This window comes from Zootoca vivipara, chromosome 16 (assembly GCF_965207765.1).
Source record: "Zootoca vivipara chromosome 16, rZooViv2.hap1.1, whole genome shotgun sequence".
In the NCBI taxonomy this organism is placed as follows: domain Eukaryota; kingdom Metazoa; phylum Chordata; class Lepidosauria; order Squamata; family Lacertidae; genus Zootoca; species Zootoca vivipara.
In genome coordinates this window covers 15,722,856-15,736,173 of record NC_142599.1, presented here as the reverse complement: position 1 = coordinate 15,736,173, position 13,318 = coordinate 15,722,856, and the positions used below count along the sequence as shown (strand labels likewise).

The 13,318-nt window shown below is 44.8% G+C and overlaps 2 protein-coding genes across 6 annotated transcripts in view; one reads left to right on the top strand and one right to left on the bottom strand.

Moving 5' to 3' along the window:
* RSPH14 (radial spoke head 14 homolog) overlaps positions 1-13,318 on the bottom strand; it is a 63,768-nt gene that overhangs the window by 36,222 nt on the left and 14,228 nt on the right. The window lies entirely within an intron of this gene.
* The window catches only part of GNAZ (G protein subunit alpha z), a 40,636-nt gene that overhangs the window by 24,781 nt on the left and 2,537 nt on the right, over positions 1-13,318 (top strand). The gene's annotated exons all lie outside the window — the stretch shown is intronic.

Below are 13,318 nucleotides of genomic sequence, written 5' to 3'. Positions count from 1 at the left end.
TTATTCATTTTTGGATTGGGCTATGTCTATTTTCATTCTAGGAGCTTCGGATGAAATGTAGATTGTAAATGCTTTCCCTAAATAAAATAAATATGTTCACAACTCCCATCAGCCCCAGCCAGTAAGATTGACCTAGAACATTTAGATAATCAGACATGTTTGCCAAGGAAGGCTATTGAAATGAGTCTACAGAAAGAAAACTGTTAATTCAGGAGTACCAGGAAATGTAACTAAGTTGGCTCTTGAACAGCGAGGCTTCTGCTCTTGTTCTCATTTCAGTTCTCTCACTGCATGCCTTCTAACAATCTTTAACTTGGGGGGGGGAAGCCTTCTATAAATTTAAATAATTACATAATTACAGTCCTCTCATCAGAATGTACTCCAAGAAATTGTCCTCCCCTTGCAGCATGTTTTATCCAAAGCAACACCCAAACCCTGAACTTGATTGAATCATACAAGTACGATAACTTGCCAACATTCATTGTGATGGCCCTTCCCCAACCTGGTGCCCTCCTCATGTTTTGGACTACAACTCTCCTCTCATCATCCACAGCATCATAAAGCCATGCCGCCTAGGTCTGATGGGAATTGTACCCCAAAACATCTGGTGGGCACCAGATTGGGGAAGGCTGCTGTATGTTGCTTAGATTCAGGCTCAGTCTGGTAGATAAGATTTTGTTTTGTTTCGTTTTTTGAGAAGAGGCCTGCCAGTTGTGTTCTCTTCATCTCTAAGGGAAACTTTGGGGAGCCAAAGTCTCAGTCCCTCAAAAGCAGCTGTAATCATCCAGGATGGAGAAGAATCCAAGTTACTTGCACAAGGGGCGGTATTGTTTCTGTTTGTTACTATGTTATATATTTTTGTGTTTTTATATTGTACACCTCCCTATGGTCCTCTGATGAAGGGTATTATTAATACAGAGGTACCTCAGTTTTTGAACGTCTCCATTGACGAACATTTTGATTTATAAACTCCGTAAACCCAGAAGTAAGGGACCCAGGTGGCGCTGTGGGCTAAACCACTGAGCCTAGGGCTTGCTGACCAGAAGGTCGGCGGTTCAAAACCCTGTGACGGGGTGAGCTCCCGTTGCTCGGTCCCAGCTCCTGCCAACCTAGCAGTTCGAAAGCACATCAAAATGCAAGTAGATAAATAGGAACCGCTACAGCGGGAAGGTAAACAGCGTTTCCATGTGCTGCTGTGGTTTGCCAGAAGCGGCTTTGTCATGCTGGCCACATGATCTGGAAGCTATACGCCGGCTCCCTCGGCCAATAATGCGAGATGAGCGCGCAACCCCAGAGTCAGTCACGACTGGACCTAATGGTCAGGGGTCCCTTTACCTTTACCTAAACCCAGAAGTAAATGCTTCGGTTTTTGAACACGCCTCAGAAGTCGAACATGCCACGCGGCTTCCGCTGAGTGCAAGATCCTGAGGCCTAGCTGTCGGCTGTTGTGTTTTCGGTTTTCGAACGTTTCAGAACTTGAACAGTCTTCTGGAACAGATTACGTTCAAAAACCAAGGTACCACTGTAGTAGTAGTAGTAGCACTCCACCCATCTGACTGGGTTGCTCAGCCATTCTGGGCAGCTTCCGACAAATATAAAAGCATAATAAAACATCAAACGTTAAAAACATTTCAGTCCCGTGATGGGGCCTCAATCCAGATTGGAAGAGATGCAAATGGTCCACCCTCCAGATTGGCCTGGAGTTGTTCAGCAACCAACCGCTCAAGCACCTTGCCCAGGAATGGAAGATTTGAGACTGGGTGATAATTGGCCATAATGGCCGGGTCCAAAGATTATTTTTTTTAAGAAGACGTTTAATAACTGCCTCTTTAAGGGGTTCAGGGAAGACTCCCTTACAGAGGGAAGCATTCACTATCCCACACAGCCCATTGCCCAACCTGCTTGGCTTGCTTTTATGAGCCAGGATGGGCAAGGGTCAAGGAGATAGGTGGTCGGTTTCGCTCATCCAAGCAGCCTGTCCACATCCTCGGAGGCAATAGGTTGAAAATGATCCCATACAACCTGACTAGACAGAGCTCTGGCACTCTCCCACCCCAGCTCTCCTACCATGGTGGAGTCTACCTCCTTCTGTATTGAAATGGAAGCAATCAATCAATGCCCCATTAGAACCAGGGGCCCCTGCCCCAAAATGTTCATAGCATACAGGGCATGAATATGACAGTGAGTGTGCAGGCATACTTGGCAACTACTGGGTGGATGTACAGGGCTGCCATGCTGGGTTTAACCAAATTTGATGGACCTGAATTAGTATTAGACATTACTGGTTTTTATTAGAAATGGTTCGCTGCTCTGCCTGCCACCATGCTCATTCTGCTGTTTTTTTTGCCGTTAGGGGAAATGTGCATGGCCTGCCTGGCCAATATCTGTTTCATTTGCTTAGATGAGCAATCCTTGCAGAGGGGCTGCTGTAAGCGTTTGAACTCCAAAAGCCCCTAACAGTTCCAGCAATCTTCTATTGTCACTGAGAATGGAAAACTTGAGATGTACGTGACCCAAAGTGTCAATGGTCATAAATGTATTGGGACAGTTCAGAGCCACTGCTTCCATCAGACACAATTTCCACTGTTGCTGTTATCCTTGGTTTTGAATCAAATCTATTTCTGTTTAAGCTTTTTTTCCTTTGCAATCAAGCCGTTTCCTGATTAGGGAGTGTTAAGTCTACAGTCCTAAAGGTTATTTTTATTGTAGCAAGGTGTAAATGCATTTAGATTGGTGATACTTCAGAGTAAACATGTTTTGATGAGACTGCAAGCCATCATGCTGAATTTAATATTTTCGTTTGGCAACTGTCTATAAAGTCATAAATATCTCCTGAGGGATGTGGTAGAAGATAGAAACTAGCAATCCTACAAAGTAATATGATTCTGCGATAGAAGAGGACCAGAGCACGGTTATGGTCCAGGTAATGAAACTATTGCATGTTCAATATTTAGTGGGTGTGCAAAGATATGTGCACATTAGACCAGGAGAAAGCTAGAATATAATCATTCCTGACAAAGGAATGCATAACCCCGGTCTTTTAAGCTGAAGAAAATCTGAGGAATATTATCAGGACAAAAATTTTACACAATTGCTCAGTGTGAAGGAGCCAAGAATAAATGGAGCATTGACCACTATGAAAAATAGTACAGGTTTTTTTGTGTGTCCTTTTTTAAAAAATGAAGATACTATTGGATGTCCAAAATGAGACTAAGAAAGTTCTGCTGTTTAATTCGGGAGGCCTAGGCTTAATTGGCACACACAAGGGGTTGTATAAAACACACACACACACACACACACACACACACACACACACAAACCAAGAGGTTGTATCAAGAATGACTATGGGCACTTTTTACCCTCTTTTCTGTGCTCCAGTGAGCACTCTTTGAGTGGTTGGGAGAACTCAGCCCTAAGCAGCGAGGGTACATGTCAACCTTCCCCAACCCAGTGCCCTCTAGATGTTTTAGACTACAAATGCCAACAGCACTAGTATCATGCAGCATTGTTTGACAGAGTGCTCTGTTCTGTGTATTGAGGAACATGTTTTGGACATGCAACATTCTGCTTATTTTGCTTGTAGGGTTTTGTGTTGTTGTTTTTTTTAAACTGATGAATCTGGCAATTTTCTAAGACAATATTTTATGAAGATTTGTTAACTTTGTCAGCAAAGGGTTTTGTGGAAGCATTGTGGCATAATCTGTCATGAACTACAGCCCACTTCATCAAATGCATAGTGTGATCCTCTTTGTGTTCACCTTTCACAGTAGCAATGGTTGGCGATAACAGAATCATCTTGGGATTGCTGTGTAAATTTTATGCATCTGTACTGAGACAGTAGAACAAGGTCTCTATTTAGACACAAGTGACTAGAACTGAAAATTTCCATAAATTGCCATCTCACCCTGGATGTTCCCCTTAAAAGCTGCTTAATTCCAGGATGGCCACATTAAGCTCAGTACAGTGGTACCTCGGTTTAAGAACAGTCCTGTTTAAGAACGATTCATTTTATGAACTCCGCAAAACCGGAAATAGTGTCCCGGTTTGAGAACTTTACCTCGGTCTAAGAACAGAATCAGAAGGGTGGAAGGCCTCATTAGGGAAAGCGCACCTCGGTTTAAGAATAGTTTTGGTTTAAGAACGGACGTCCGGAATGGATTAAGTTTGTAAACTGAGGTACCACTGTAACTGAGTGGCCCAGTAGGCTGAAAAGTTATCCTACTGATTCCTGAATGATTGCCGTTTCTGGTGTCAGATCTGTGTACAATTATTTAACCAGGCCAGTCCCTAAGCAAAGGAATAATTTTTTTAATTTGTCAATTTGGGTACAAATAAATAAGGCAGGCTTGCACAAGTTGTGACTCAGCAAGCCAAATGCTTGATAATCTGCTTTTCCTCCCCCCCCCACTTTTTCTTTTACTGCCTGCCAGGGGAGTTGTCAAGCAACCATCTGGCTGGCCGCAGGACACAGCCAGTGGGCTGCATTTGGCTGCATTTGGCTACCTCTTTTAAATGTAGGTGCCTGAAAAGACATCTGATGCTTGAGTCTGGCTTTGTTAGAAAATAAAATGTTTTAAGGCTTGCTTTTGGACGGTGAGTGGCCTTTTCTCATTGACAAATGCTGGTAAACTCTATTTGAGGATTTGGACTCACTCCGCATAGGACAGGTGGGATGTGCTGGAACCGCCTTGATTGGGGTGCTGCTCCTGTGCTCAAGGAATTTCAGCTTGCAATATTAAGCCAGAAGCTTCCTCTATTTCAGCAGCCCCAGTTCTTTTCCTCCCCTGTTTCCATAACAACGTGTCTGTAATGGAGCACATAAATGCATTCTGAGGTTTTCTGACAGCAGTGCCCTTCCATCGTTAGCTTGTAAATCCTAAATTCTCACAGCAGAACCTGGGGAGTCTGTAACACAGAAGGGGTTTCTTTAATGGTAACTGTCGGTCCAGCCCAGAGCTAGGCACTGGCATTCTCAAGGCCAGGCTCTGAGGGGAAGTGACTCGTACACAGCACTATCCAAATTTCATGTGCAGCAGCCCTAGCTGGAAAGGAAAGAAGGATGGCTCTTGTGCACTCATTCTTCCATCTCTACATTTTCCTTTGTGCCTCTGCACAATTTCTCTCTATTATTCACGTCAACAGAGTTAGCTTGAGGGGTGAACGGCTGACTCATGTGGACTTGGCTGCTTCCACGGTGAGACCCCTCTGATTCAGACAGGGGAAACAAGACACATGTTTCAGATGATGTTGGTCCTGTTCGGAGATTCATGTAAGTTTGAGTACAGTGTGTCAGATGATGTTTACATGCTTATTCTGCGTCAATATTATTTAGAGGACAAAAGCCATCGTAGGATGCTGAGATGTGTGTTTAATTGTAGAAAGTAAGTGATTTGGGAGCAAAGTGGGTGAGCAGTGGATCCCCAAACTTGCCAAGTAAGGGGGCATATGGCAGGTGCAGCTGGATGGGCACTTGCTAAGTGCTCTTTGCTATAGAGCTGTTAAACGTATGGATTATTTATGCCTTTCCCCCCTCCCTTGCATCTGGCCACTCTCCTTCATCAGGCAGTTGCAATGATTTCAATGATTTGTTTAGGTAACATATGGGTGCCTGTTCTGCTAAACCAGAGGTTTTCAACCTTTTTCAGTCCACGGCTCCCTTGACCAACTCCTCACACTGCCCCATAGAGGCCTGGGACTACAGCAAGGGTTGGTGGACTGGCTGGCTGGACTCCCTCGCCTGCTTGCTGGCTTACTCCAAGGCTACCTCAGCTCCTGGCAACCAGCACCTTCTGACCATCCCCAGAGACACCATTCACCTGCAGAGCTTGTAGCCAGGGCTATTGCAACAAACAGCTGTGCAAGCCTTTGGGAGGCAGAGATGCGATAGGGCATCAGAGGAGGGAGGGAAAGAAACAGGGACAGAGACCAGAGTTGCCTGTGGCACCCCTGACCACCATTCAAGGCACGCCAGGGTGCCATGGCACACTGGTTGAAAACCACTGTGCTAAACCATCACCTCCCCCTCTCCTCCTGAAGCTCCTGGATGGTGTGTCTTAATCTCTTTAGCAGATAGGAATGGCTCCATTCTCCAAATGCCTCACTAGGGCAAGGGTTGCCCAGTCTTCTAGGCCAGCCATGCTTCGCAGGCACAGCAGTGCAGAGCAGTGGGAGATCCCAAGAGCCCAACCGTTTTATTTTCTCCAGACTCCGCAAACAATTTATTTGAAATTTTCAAATGAAATTTATAAGTGCAAACAACTTATGTTAGAGTGGAATAATGGGTTTTCTTTGGTCCTGGGCAGTGGGGATCCATTCTCCTTACCCTGATCCTCAGATCCCTACCACCACAAAAAATGTGTGCTGAAAATTAAGATTTGTGCTTAGGAAGGCCCTGTTTAAAGACATCTTAACTGGAGTTAAGTTTTAAGGACAGGGCAATGTAATGTTACTTGACTTTCTGCCTTTTGCATTTTATTTTCGAAAGTGACAACATTATCATCTTGACATACTAGGGTGGGTGGGTGGGGGTTATACACATGTGCTTGAATGCATTGTTAAAAATAGCCATCCTTTAAAACACACACACACACACACACACACACAACTCCTCCAGTTTCCTTAAACACAGATTGAGACTTCCTGTATGATGCATATGCACACATACAAAAGTTGCCTTCTTCACAGAATCAAATCGAGTTGAGCAACATTACATTTCTTTCTCGACCAATGGTTCTGATTTTGTGCGAATAGCTTACCAACTTGAAATGGATTTGCAACATTTTGGCACTGATACTGTGCTTAATCCTCTTGGAATTGTAACTGGTTTAGAAGACGTCAGGAGGGGTCCCTGATTTCTGCCTCCACCCGTGCCTTGCTCTGGGGAGATGTTGTGCATGGGTCGGAATATTGCACCACCACAACTTGTAATATTGCTCTGTTTGGTGAAATCTCTTTCAGAGAAGACCACTGTTCCATGCAGTGGCATCCTCAATGTCTTGAACAATAATGTGAACACTATGTTACAATTTTCATAGAGAGAGAAGCCTCACAATTAAATGTGCAGTATACATTGTTTCAAAGCCTGTACTGTAGTCAAGGTGAATCCCTAGGAGATTGCTATGCTGACATAGCAGAGTCAGCAGCACACAGGTCTTGCTTTGAGCAGAGCAGCCCATAGACCCTCAATCTCAGATTCCCAGAGCAGGCATTACTCCTCCTGCTTCCCAGCATCCCTTGAGGGTCATTAGGACCAGAGCAGAGAGACACACCCTTTCCTGCTATCCAATGAACTATCAAGGGCAGTACAATTCACTCTTGCCAGAAGCCCAAACTGACCGCTTGCAGAGGGCTTTTGAAATCAGGGTTTGGCCTGTATGTAATTAGCCTAAGTGCTACAGGTTGTCCGCCCTGGTATAGTGCTGCCATTAAGGGTGCAACTAATTGTTACCAAACAAAAAACCTGGAGCTGCTAAAAGGAGAATAATTTCCATATATGGTTTTCCTTTCCCAGTGGCTTCCTGTGGGTTCTGGCACTCAGACACTGAGGGAAGATTTTGTGAAAAGGAGGAGGACTTGGCATGGTGGGGATGGCACTGTCTGCAGTACCCCTCTCTCTTTTCATTGGCTGATTCTGCACCCTGAGCCTACAAACATGCTTATTATGGTCCTGCAGCTAAGGAGGCCTCTTAAGGCCAAGCTGCCCTCATCTCCAGACTGCAGAGCAAGCATTACTGTGACATGGCTGCAAAATCAGGGCATAACAGACTTATTTTTTTATTTATTTTTTGTCCCACCTTCCTCCCAGTGCAGGACCCAAGCTGGCTCACAACATCGATTAGGACAGTTGCAGCTATAAAAACAGACCATCAATAAAAATATTTTTTTAAAAAAAAAACAATTAAATAAGTAACCCTATTGAAAATTACTTAAAACCAATTTAAAGTGCAAACACACAAAGTGCAACACCCACCCTCAGAAGGACCTGTCACAACAGACAGTGGCCAGAGGCCTGCTAGAACAAGGAAGTCTTTGCCTGCCAGCAAAAGGAAAGCAGAGAGGGAGTCAGGCAAAGCTCCCATGGAAGGGCATTCTACAGTATGGTAGCAGACACCAAGAAGGCCTTCTCTCATATCCTCAGCAAATGTGCCTGTGAAGGTGGTGGGACTGAGAGTAGCATCTCCCCAGAAGATGTCAAAGCCTGGACAGGCTCATATAGGGGGTTTGGTCCTTCAGGCAGCCTGGACCCAAGCCATATAGGGCTTTGGAGGTGGAATAGGAAAACTCCTTCACCCCTGAAAAGCAGACTGGTCTCTGTGTTAGGGAATCATCCTGCCAGAAACAAGTAGAAAGTTTCTAGAAGGCTCCAGAGTTTTTCCTTTATATATGGGAGTGGCACTCTCGAGCTTAATTAGCATCAGCTGGAAGTGCAAATAAGAAGAAGACATCTATCCAAAGAGTATTGCCTGTAAAATCTGCTGAAGGACTGTTCCTGTAATTTACGACGTGTAGGAAATGAAAGACTTTTGTTTGAAAGTGTACAGTTAATTGCTGTTTATGTTAACAGTCGAAAATATATTTGCTACCGTAATGCTTGTACCCGGTATGGGAATAAAATCTCTTGAACGAGACTTCACAGAGTTTGTGTGAGTCATCTTTAGAAAAACTTCGTCATTGTCCACTGCTTCTGCGCAAGAGAGAGAAAGATGATAAACTCTGCTAAACAGTTTTAAAGAGGTTTTACCTAACCACCAGTATCTGCGCAGTGAAAGTGTGTGGATGGTAATCTCTAATACTCTGCTGCCTTGTATGGATGGAGGCAAGAATGCAGGCTTCCACAATTAAAAGTAGAAGCAGCAGCCAGGAAATATATTTTCTTTTGGGAAGCTACATTATCAAATCTGCCATTAGTTCTCTGATGCAAATTAAAGAAGAAAAGGCAAGACACCAATTTTATTTTTTAAACAAATTCAGAAAGAGCTTAATAGGGAAATATATCCCTATTAAATGCTTAAAGGATTATGTGGAGGTGAATGTGGGAGTGGGAGGGACTGCAAGAATAATAGTATACAGTGGAAAATAATTATCCACTCCATTTGCAGACAGTTTTTAATGGAGAAATATTAGGGGCTTAAGCTACAGTCCCCCCCCCCTAAGGCCGCCATCTTGGCAAAGTAGCCCTCACTATGATAAACTGTAGCTGGGTTTGGTGTGATTATGACCCTGCAGTGAATTGCCCCCTTTCTGTACCAGCACAGTCAGGAGGGGCAAAGGTAAAGGTAAAGGGACCCCTGACCATTAGGTCCAGTCGTGACCGACTCTGGGGTTGCGCGCTCATCTTGCATTATTGGCCGAGGGAGCCGGCATACAGCTTCCAGGTCACGTGGCCAGCATGACAAAGCCGCTTCTGGCAAACCAGAGCAGCACGTGGAAACGCCGTTTACCTTCCCGCTGTAGCGGTTCCTATTTATCTACTTGCATTTTGACGTGTTTTCGAACTGCTAGGTTGGCAGGAGCTGGGAACCAGCAACGGGAGCTCACCCCGCCACAGGGATTCGAACCGCCGACCTTCTGATCAGCAAGCCCTAGGCTCAGTGGTTTAACCACAGCGCCACCTGGGTCCCCAGGTGGTTTAACCAGTGAATTGCCCCCTTTCTGTACCAGCACAGTCAGGAGGGGAGCTGCAGGCAATGGGAAGGGTGCCTTTGGGGGCTGCCTGGCTAAGGCTGTGCTTGTACCCAGTCTGTCTGTGGGAGATGAGGTTGCCATATCACATGCAAACACATGCTGCTTTGAGCTGCTCTTGGCTCCTGTCTTGCTGTGGAATAAAATAAGCACATAGGGTTGGCTGGTGGGGGGACGGGCACAGACGTACCTTTTCCTCAGCTGCATTTGTTGTGCTTCCTTAAAGATGGGGACCTTATGACATTGATCTGTGCTTCTATAACCTCCAAAATGGCCTGCTGCATAGTAGTGTAGAGGAGGCTGCAGCGAGTGCAGAGGGTTGTCACTTAGAGTCTTCTAATGACTGGGGTGAAAGGTGTGAGCATGTCCATTCCAAATTGGTTTCTGGGCTTTAAGGCCCCTTCGGGCCCAGGACCCATACAAGCCTCAGGGACCTTGGAAATACTACACAAGAGGCAGCAGAACTCTTTAAGTCCTCACATCCTCTGCAGCGAGCCACTGTGAGAGGGAGGGAAGGAAACACCTCCAACCTACCTCCTTGCTTTCCGATGGGGAGGGCTTGGGATAGATGGTGGGGAGGAAAGCCAGGAGGCCTTTTCCAGCCTAGATTCTGATCCCAGAGGGACAAGGGTTGGTTATGGGGGCTTAGCAGCTCAACTTTGCTTTTGAACAGGCATTTAACAACTGCCAAAGCTTGTTTCTGAGGTCAGGCCCAGGAGAACTTTGCTGGCATCACTACAGCTTCTCTGCTTGCTGTAGCAACTGCTCCCTCTGTGGAGTACTAGGCATGAAAGCCTTGCCAGGTCTGTACCAGGAGCATCTACCTCACCCCATTTGTAAAGAGCATAAAGGGCTTCCTAAGAACCTGCAACTCTATGAAACGATTCAAGTAACATTTGTGCTCCTGTCGGTGGGTCTCCCCTCTTTTGTATAGTTTCAGCTCACATATGCAGAAAACCTTTGAAGAATCCTCTGCCATTGGGGGATACTTGGTGTGGACACTTTGCGAGCCTTTGTGCCGAATGTTTTGTGTCTGTCTCTGTGCCTGCTTCAGTGCTACAGTACCTGACACACACACAAACACACACACAATCTTTCCCCGTGTTTCTGAATATATTTACACCTATAATATCACCATGCTTATTTGCTATTTCCATGGAAACCTGAGTAGGAACTTCAAGTGACTGCATTCAATTACAGTGGTTAGACAAAAGTGTGTTCCCTCGTCTATTGTCAGGCCATTTTCTGGCAGAGCTGATCCAAGCTAAGTGCTGATATAATGACTGATTGATTTTTATATGCATCACCTTATTTCACTAGTTCAGGGCTGGTTACCATCTGAAAAGATAACCATGTAAGACATACAAAGTGCAATGCTCAAGCTATTAACACTGTTCTGAAATAGTCAATATGCAAGCTTGCAACTGGAGCCCTTCTGGCTGGCTGCTTCATCCCTCTCCCCTCCAAGTTCACAGCCGCCTTTGCAGATGGGGACTAACTTCCCCAAACCATTCTTTTCTCCTGCTTTGCCTTTGCTGATTTTACCTCATCTAATACTCTGTGAATCATCTTGATTTTCCCTCTGAGCTGAATTCCTTTTTCTGCTCCACACAGAGAAGATTTCAGGGGGGTGGGGGGAGCCTGGCTGCCAGAGAAACCCAGTGGTTGATGATGATGGAAAGTAGAGAAGCCCTGGACTGCTCTGTAATGCCAGAGATGTAAGATGAAGTCATTGTGCTCTCAGGGTGTAGGGGTGGAATGCGACACTGTGACAAAATCACAAAAGTGGGGGGAATAAGTATTACAACAGGGAACTTTGCTATTGTGGCTCAGAGTCCTTCAGTTTTGAAAAGAGGCAAGTGAGAGTGAGGCTTTATTCTGTCAAACCCTGGATTCCATTCAGAATCACAAATGCTGGTCATCTGGCTGGAATTTCCTCTCTTCCCTCCAGCATGATGCTGCTTCAGAGTCTGATTCAATCATAGAGCCACTAATGAAGAGCATCATTCACAAATGGCCTTAATCTGCAGGGGCATTTGCAGTGGAGAGGACATGACTCAAAGGGAGGGTGTTGTGTGTAAGGTAAGAGCTCTTGAATTAGTCCCAGGAGTAGTATGTGAAATTCTAAAGCATGAACAAGCATGACCTTGGATGCTTATCCATCTTATAATGATTTGCTTCCTTTATCTTGTGATTTCTCCAGAACCAAGGCTACTCTGCACATGGTTTGTTTCCTCTCTTGAAGGCCTTGACGTATGAACCAGGCCAGTGTTATTCCCTGCAGGATTTTCTGCAAATTTTCTCGGTTTGTTGTATTAAAGTTCTTGGAAGATACTGTTACAAGAATTCAGCCTTGTACAGTATAAGCATTTGACTTGTTCATAACATGAATGTTCTGCATTACTCAACTCTGAATATCTTTCCATATATTAAAAGCCTCCAAGGCACATTGATCTCTCTTTGTAACTGGCATCACCTTGGGTGCCTTGTGATCTGAGGTGCTCCCAAGAAAGACCCATCCAGATGGCAGGTTTTGAAAATAGAGCCATTGTTTGGATTGACAACAGCTTGTAGAATTTATGTACTTTCTCCCTCTAATGGCCTTGTAAATTGTCACTGGCTTGCTGTGTTGCTGTTATTATTCTTGTTGTTGTTATTATTATTATTATATCAAGTAATACCTGGAAAGGGCTAAGGAAATCCAGGCTGCCCACACCCATGCTTTTCTGGTTCAAAACAGCACTACTTGCAGATCTGCTTGTACATATATAAATTTTGAAAACTATTTCTTGTGGAATCCAGGCAAAGTTAAGTAACTTTAAATCCCATCAAGTATGTGCTTAATCCCCTCAATGAAATAAATGAGATTAGAAGTACCTAGCCTCTGCTGGATTGAGTCCAGTGGTCTTGGGCTCTACTTTCCACAAGCAGCTTTTCTATTAGGAATTAGTGCCTGAATCTGCTAGTTTCCCTTTCCCGTTCCCAGCCCCCCTTCCTTCTGTAATGTCTATTAGGCTGTAAGTCCATGGTCTTAGCTTTGTACAGCACCTAGGATAATTTACGTGATTTCTAAACAATAAATACAAGTGGAAGGAGGGTTTTTGTTCTTTTGATCTGCTGTGCTTGGCAAGAGGAGTACAAGTTTCCTGCGGACACAAATGTAGAAGTGACCATCTGGCACCTGATGAAATGCTTGGCCTTGAACGGTCACAAATGCTGCTTGTGCGGTGGGCTCCCTCCTCTCTGGAAATGACGACTTCAAATATGTACTTTTGAAGCTTCATTTTTGAGTGGAGTTCAAAGTTATGTCTTCACTAAATAGGGAACAGGGTACCTTGGACAGCTCCATGCGAAATCATCCTAGCAGCATGATGGCTATTAAAAATGTATGTTGTTAAATGATGTCTTGGGCTTGCTTGACAGGTGATGAAGTTCTCTAAACAGAAAGCGTTTCTCCTCTTCAGGGAAGCAGCACATAAATTTGCCTATGTGGCACCGATGAGACTGAAGGAGAAGGGTTGTAACTCTGTGGCCAAGTGGATGGTTTGCATGCAGGAGGGAGGTTGTGGGAGTGTGGACATGAGTTTGGAAAACTGTTTTTCCATTTTACAACTGGCGCTGTGAAAGCCTTATGTGT